The 7,500-nt window shown below is 38.4% G+C and overlaps 1 protein-coding gene across 1 annotated transcript in view; it reads left to right on the forward strand.

Moving 5' to 3' along the window:
• NEK6 (NIMA related kinase 6) overlaps positions 1–7,500 on the forward strand; it is a 3,457,780-nt gene that overhangs the window by 1,759,489 nt on the left and 1,690,791 nt on the right. The gene's annotated exons all lie outside the window — the stretch shown is intronic.

A 7,500-nucleotide genomic window follows, 5' to 3' on the forward strand; every position in this document is an offset into this window, starting at 1 on the left:
ATTGTATTAATTATTTGTTTCAGAGTTTTCTAGAAAATGGTTGTGTCCCAGATAAAGAGACTATAATTGTACCTATCCAGTAATGAAAAGCTAGTTTGTCTGTTAACGGTTTACTATTGAATGTGCGAATGCACTTCATTCGAATGGCGACCTCATCGACGTGTTTGCGCAAACCGAAACTACGAAAACTGTTCGCTAGCAAACCGAAACCGCGAAAACTTCGACGATCGACATTACTGGCCGCGCAACACCTCCACACCCATGCTACCATGGGTCGGATAGGGGCGAGGTTTTGCCGTTCGCACATCTGGGAGTCGGTGCAGTTGCGATCGCAGTTCCGCGTTCGTGCAAGACAAGTCGCACATGTCGGGATCGACATTTCAATAGTAAACCTCTGTTAACGTCTGTTAGCCCATAAGTCTTACATGAATTCTAGGTAAATATTTTGAATGTGCATTATGTTTATCTCTTCAATGAAATGTTTGGTATAAGCAAGAATATACATCAACAGACCAGGTCCTGTGATTCCAAAAACTAATGTAGTAGTTTAATTGAGTGTTTTTTTTTTGTGGGTAGGTTACTGATGCATTTTCTTCTTTTCCCATTTGTGTTATACATTTGAATCTGTCCTGTCATTCTCTCTTGAGATGTATATAAGACATTTTCACCTGTTAGATTTTTTTTTATTTTTATTTTCAGTATTTTACAACTTCCAAAAACTCCAAGGAAAGGGTGCCACAGAACCAAGAACCAGTAAAACCACAACAGGCACCCAAAGAGGCAGAAGGTAATAATAAAACACAAGCCTGTAGGTGTAAGCAGCAGCAGGTTTAATTACATAAACGCCACACAATACAAAGCGTTTTCGTTTACCAGACTTCTTCAGATGTAAAATGAATGAATGAAGGCTGTGCCTGCTTATATACCCCTCCAAATTTAATTAATAGTTAAAACAATTGTTTAATTGACACCAATTAAATCCTGTAACTAAAATATTCGTGACAACCTACCAACTTGCCACAAATACAGATGAAAGTAGATAAAAACATGCACATTTTTTAAAAAGAACTTTGAAATAAATATATAAATACTAAAACCATCACAATGTGTTGGACAGATAAATAAACTCGACTCAAAAACCAACAAAAGGAACTTGCAAAACAATATATGTACTTATTTTATAGTTTTGCAGCTCTCATTTTTAAAATAGGGGCAATGGATATGTATTCATTCAGCCCTGGGAATCTATTGGCTTCCAATAACAACTGACAAAATATTTCTCTCACCTCTATCCTATTTTCCCACGGGCCCCCCTCACATCACATTGCACCTTCTCCAGAACAAAGAAGCCCCATTTTGCTTGGGGACATGTCAGTGTATGTTTAAACAAGGCATTTTTAATATCTTCGACTCTAATAGCATGTAAATGCTCATAAATCCTCCTTTTGAGTTTACGAGTAGTTTTTCCAATGTAAAATGCACCACAGGTTTTACATAGAGCTAAATAAATCAAGCCTTCACTATTACAGTTGGAAAAACTACTACTCTGAATCTGATGGTCTCTTGACAGGTTGTTTACAGAGTCCTGTCTAAGTATATATGGGCATTGGGCACATGCTCCACATTTGTAGGTTCCCAATTTCTTACATGAAACAATAGAACCATTATGCTCCAGCAAATCCTTGAGGTTCCTGCCTTTTTTATATGTAAATCCTAGGGTGTTGGTAAACAAAACGTCCAACTCTGAATAACACCTAAACCTGCTCCAGTGTTGAGTAATAATGTTTTTAACCCTAGAGGTATTCTGATTATAAAATATCACATAGTCACATAGTTACCCCCAAGGTTTCTTGATTTCATCCCTGGTAACGTCACCCCTGGTTGTTGTGTGGTACCCTGCACATTTATTGGTACTATCACACTTGTATCTCCTGTTCCCAAAATAGGGGCAAACCTATCCTTTCTCCCATTCTTTACTTCCTCCAAAACCTCATCAATTAAACAGTTAGGATACTTCCTAGATATAAACATTTCTTTGACTCTCAGACTTTCGTCTTCGAAGTCCGAGTCCAAAGAGGTCATCCTACAACTACGGACAAATTGTCCCTTGATAATACTTCTCTTCTGTTTAAACGGATGGGAACTAGTGAAATATAGGTACGAGTTAGAAAAGGTTTACTTTCTATATACATTAGATGTAAATGCTGCCCTAGGACGTCTTTTTAATAGTGACGTCCAGAAAGTTCATATAGTCGTGTGTAATATGGGAAGTAAATTTCAAAAAATTAGTGGTATGGTTTAGATAGTCTATGAATTCTGTTAACTTTTCCATACTACCTTTCCAAAAAATGCAAATATCATCCAGGTAACGTTTGTAATATACCCAGTATTGTGCATATTCAGACTGGAACACAAACTTCTCTTCCCAAACCATGAGCACATTGTTGGCATAGGTAGGGGCACAACTTGCCCCCATGGCCACTCCCTGGATCTGTTTAAGCAACTCACCCTCAAAAAATATAAAGTTGTGTTTCAATACCAAATCCATCAACTCTGTATAAACCAGAAAAGTATTGTGGTCAAGTTTTCCATGTTGGTGAATGGCATCCTGGAACCATTCTGACCCTGTAGAATGTGGAATCACATTAAATAAATCCTGAATATCAAGGGTAACAAATATTAAGGAATCTGAATACATGTTCCTATTAATGTTTCTCAAAAATTCCCAGGAGCCCTTAAGTATACCATTGGCCCTAACCCAAATATCCTTTAATTTTATATTCAAAAATTTGGCCAACGGATGGGTTTTAGAGCCATTGGCTGCCACAATGGGTCTCAGGGGTGGATCCTCCACACTTTTATGTACCTTGGGTATCCTGAAAATAGCAGGGATACAGGGTCTGTCCACACTGAGATACTTAAAAGTGTCCTGGTTTATAAAATTGTCATTCAGCATGTCCTGTAAAACGAAACCAATCTTACGGTATGCTAAGTTAATCTCATTCTTGGATACCCTAACATACCTTTTGGTATCATTAAGCATATCCATCATTTTACTGGAATACAAAATACTGTCCATGAAGACCACCCCTCCACCTTTGTCGGGTTGCATCACCCTCAGGTATCTATTTTCTTGAATGGATTTGAGAAGTACCTTTTCTTCTCTAGTCATGCCATGCCATCCACCCCTGTAAACATTCCTGATTTCTTCTTCGACCTCCCTTTCAAAATTTTTTAGCTGGGGGTGTATAGGGAGATTATAGGTACTAGGTCTTCTAATCCGACTATTATTACCACCATCCTGTTACCCCTGAAACATAATATCTAAATTCTTTTTCCATAAAAAAATCCTCAAGTCTATTAAGCTGTCCACTAAATTACCCCCTGTAGAGGGGATGAATTTAAAACTTTTTGAAAATAAAAGCAAATGTTTCCTGTCAATCTCCTCACTGCTGTAATTGTAAATTTTAAAGTCATGTAGGGTGTGACATGGTCCATCCACAGTAGTATTCCCTGTACTCCATTGGTCCAACATGCTGGCTAGTCCCCCTTCCTGGCTACCACTCTTATTTATCTCGTGCCGTTTGGGGGACCCCTGTAAAAATACCGCACAGGGGATTTGTGCCTTAACCTATCTGATCTCCTAAGTTCAGGGAATTCAGTATTGTTTGAATCCTGATGTTCCCCCATCCCTGAATCACTGTAGAGTTCCAGGCATTGTGTCCCCCTGGTGGAAAAGAAGAGGAATAAGTACTGTGTTGTGGTCCAGATTTATCAAAACAATTGTTATTATTTTTTCGACCAAATTTGTCATTCTTAGGGTACGGGTATGCTTTTTTCTGTCTGTAATCCCTCAAATCCCTATCTATTTTGCCACACTTCCTTTTAAAAATAACATGACATTTTTCTTCCACCTGTTGCTTAATAATAAAATATTTTCTCTTCTCTTCTCATTTTCAACAGAAAACAACTACTTCATTAATGTATTCTATCTCCTGATATACTTGCCCAATAATCCTTTCTTTTTCTTTAATCAGGGCTTTCATGACTTCGAAAACCACTACGGTCAAAAATACTCAACAATTCTTCGTGAAAGGGGGAGCCTTCCACTACATTGTTCGGAAACTTATAAAAACGCAATCCTTTGGGTTCTATACCCCTTTTAATACAGTCATGCAAGTAACAATTGTCAATACCCAGAGTTTTATGTTTGTAAATTAAATCAGTAAGTTTTTTAATATTGGCTCTATAAGACACTTCACTGTCTTTCTCAACATCCCGGTCATTAAATATAAAGTTATTATCAGTACCTTGGTGACTGGAAAAAGACTTGTAACTAACAAGCCATGAAGCCAAAGAGGAAGAGTCCAACCACTCGTGCACTCCATTGTCACCATTAGCCATACTATCAGTCATTTCCACAGGAGCATGTCCCTGAACACCACGTTCCCCTATAAGGGAGGACTGTCCATTCGGACCTTGGTTCTGGGAATTCAATGCCAAATTATTGTAACAAAATTTAGTTGCAGCTCCCTTCTGTAATGCAGCCTCACCTCTAGTGCCCCTCGACGGCAAACCGGAAGAAGTTGCAGTTACTTCCTCTACAGGCACATCAGCCTGTCTGCGATCCAAATCGGCTTCCTGATTGCATGCAGGAGTGGAAATGCAATCCTTCCTGTGGGTAGGCCTCATAGGGTTGATATCAAAAGAATTGTCTTTCCCTCGCTGAGAGTTACCAGTCATAAGCAAAATCAATTGGGTAAGCTGCCCCTCCACACGAGACAGGCGCGAATCCACGTCAGTACCTTGAACTGCTTCCCCATCCTGGAAGCTAGCCTCTGCCTCAGATGCCTCCATGTAACAAGTAATCCAAAAACTCCAAGGAAAGGGTGCCACAGAACCAAGAACCAGTAAAACCACAACAGGCACCCAAAGAGGCAGAAGGTAATAATAAAACACGAGCCTGTAGGTGTAAGCAGCAGCAGGTTTAATGACATAAACGTCACACAATACAAAGCATTTTCATCTACCAGACTTCTTCAGATGTAAAATGAATGAATGAAGACTGTGCCTGCTTATATACCCCTCCCAATTTAATTAATAGTTAAAACAATTGTTTAATTGACACCAATTAAATCCTGTAACTAAAATATTCATGACAACCTACCAACTTGCCACAAATACAGATGAAAGTAGATAAAAACATGCACATTTTTTAAAAAGAACTTTGAAATAAATATATAAATACTAAAACCATCACAATGTGTTGGACAGATAAATAAACTTGAATCAAAAACCAACAAACGGAACTTGCAAAACAATATGTGTACTTATTTTATAGTTTTGCAGCTCTCATTTTTAAAATAGGGGCAATGGATATGTATTCATTCAGCCCTGGGAATCTATTGGCTTCCAATAGCAACTGCCAAAGTATTTCTCTCACCTCTATCCTATTTTCCCACGGGCCCCCCCTCACATCACATTGCACCTTCTCTACAACAAAGAAGCCCCATTTTGCTTGGGGACATGTCAGTGTATGTTTAAACAAGGCATTTTTAATATCTTCCACTCTAATAGCATATAAATGCTCATAAATCCTCCTTTTGAGTTTACGAGTAGTTTTTCCAATGTAAAATGCACCACAGGTTTTACATAGGGCTAAATAAATCAAGCCTTCACTATTACAGTTGGAAAAACTATTACTCTGAATCTGATGGTCTCTTGACAGAATGCATACAGAATCCTGTCTAAGTATATATGGGCATTGGGCACATGCCCCACATTTGTAGGTTCACAATTTCTTACATGAAACAATAGAACCATTATGCTCCAGCAAATCCTTGAGGTTCCTGCCCTTTTTATATGTAAATCCTAGGGTGTTGGTAAACAAAACATCCAACTCTGAATAACACCTAAACCTGCTCCAGTGTTGAGTAATAATGTTTTTAACCCTAGAGGTATTCTGATTATAAAACATCACATAGTTACCCCCAAGGTTTCTTGATTTCATCCCTGGTAACGTCACCCCTGGTTGTTGTGTGGTACCCTGCACATTTATTGGTACTATCACACTTGTATCTCCTGTTCCCAAAATAGGGGCAAACCTATCCTTTCTCCCATTCTTTACTTCCTCCAAAACCTCATCAATTAAATAGTTAGGATACTTCCTAGATATAAACATTTCTTTGACTCTCTGACTTTCGTCTTCGAAGTCCAAGTCCAAAGAGGTCATCCTACAACTACGGACAAATTGTCCCTTGATAATACTTCTCTTCTGTTTAAATGGATGGGAACTAGTGAAATATAGGTACGAGTTAGAAAAGGTTTCCTTTCTATATACATTAGATGTAAACTGCTGCCCTAGGACGTCTTTTTTAATAGTGACGTCCAGAAAGTTCATATAGTCATGTGTAATATGGGAAGTAAATTTCAAAAAATTAGTGGTATGGTTTAGATAGTCTATGAATTCTGTTAACTTTTCCATACTACCTTTCCAAAAAATGCAAATATCATCCAGGTAATGTTTGTAATACACCCAATATTGTGCATATTTAGACTGGAACAGAAACTTCTCTTCCCAAACCATGAGCACAATGTTGGCATAAGTAGGGGCACAACTTGCCCCCATGGCCACTCCCTGGATCTGTTTAAACAACTCACCCTCAAAAAATATAAAGTTGTGTTTCAATACCAAATCCATCAACTCTGTATAAACCAGAAAAGTATTGTTGTCAGGTTTTCCATGTTGGTGAATGGCATCCTGGAACCATTCTGACCCTGTAGAATGTGGAATCACATTAAATAAATCCGGAATATCAAGGGTAACAAATATTAAGGAATCTGAATACATGTTGCTATTAATGCTTCTCAAAAATTCCCAGGAGTCCTTAAGTATACCATTGGCCCTAACCCAAATATCTTTTAATTTTATATCCAAAAATTTGGCCAACGGATGGGTTTTAGAGCCATTGGCTGCCACAATGGGTCTCAGGGGTGGATCCTCCACACTTTTATGTACCTTGGGTATCCCGAAAATAGCAGGGATACGGGGTCTGTCCACACCTGGTTTATAAAATTGTCATTCAGCATGTCCTGTAAAACCAAATCAATCTTACAGTATGCTAAGTTAATCTCATTCTTGGATACCCTAACATACCTTTTGGTATCATTAAGCATATCCATCATTTTACCGGAATACAAAATACTGTCCATGAAGACCACACCTTCACCTTTGTCGGGTTGCATCACCCTCAGGTATCTATTTTCTTGAATGGATTTGAGAAGTACCGTTTCTTCTCTAGTCATGTTAAATTTACCATGCCATCCACCCCTGTAAACATTCCTGATTTCTTCTTCGACCTCCCTTTCAAATTTTTTTAGCTGTGGGTGTATAGGGGGATTATAGGTACTAGGTCTTCTAATGCCACTATTAGTACCACCATCCTGTTGCCCCTGAAACATAATATCTAAATTATTTTTCCGTAGAAAAATCCTCAAGTC

Source organism: Protopterus annectens, chromosome 16.part0, assembly GCF_019279795.1.
Source record: "Protopterus annectens isolate FY-2018-M chromosome 16.part0, PAN1.0, whole genome shotgun sequence".
NCBI classification, from domain to species: Eukaryota; Metazoa; Chordata; order Ceratodontiformes; family Protopteridae; genus Protopterus; species Protopterus annectens.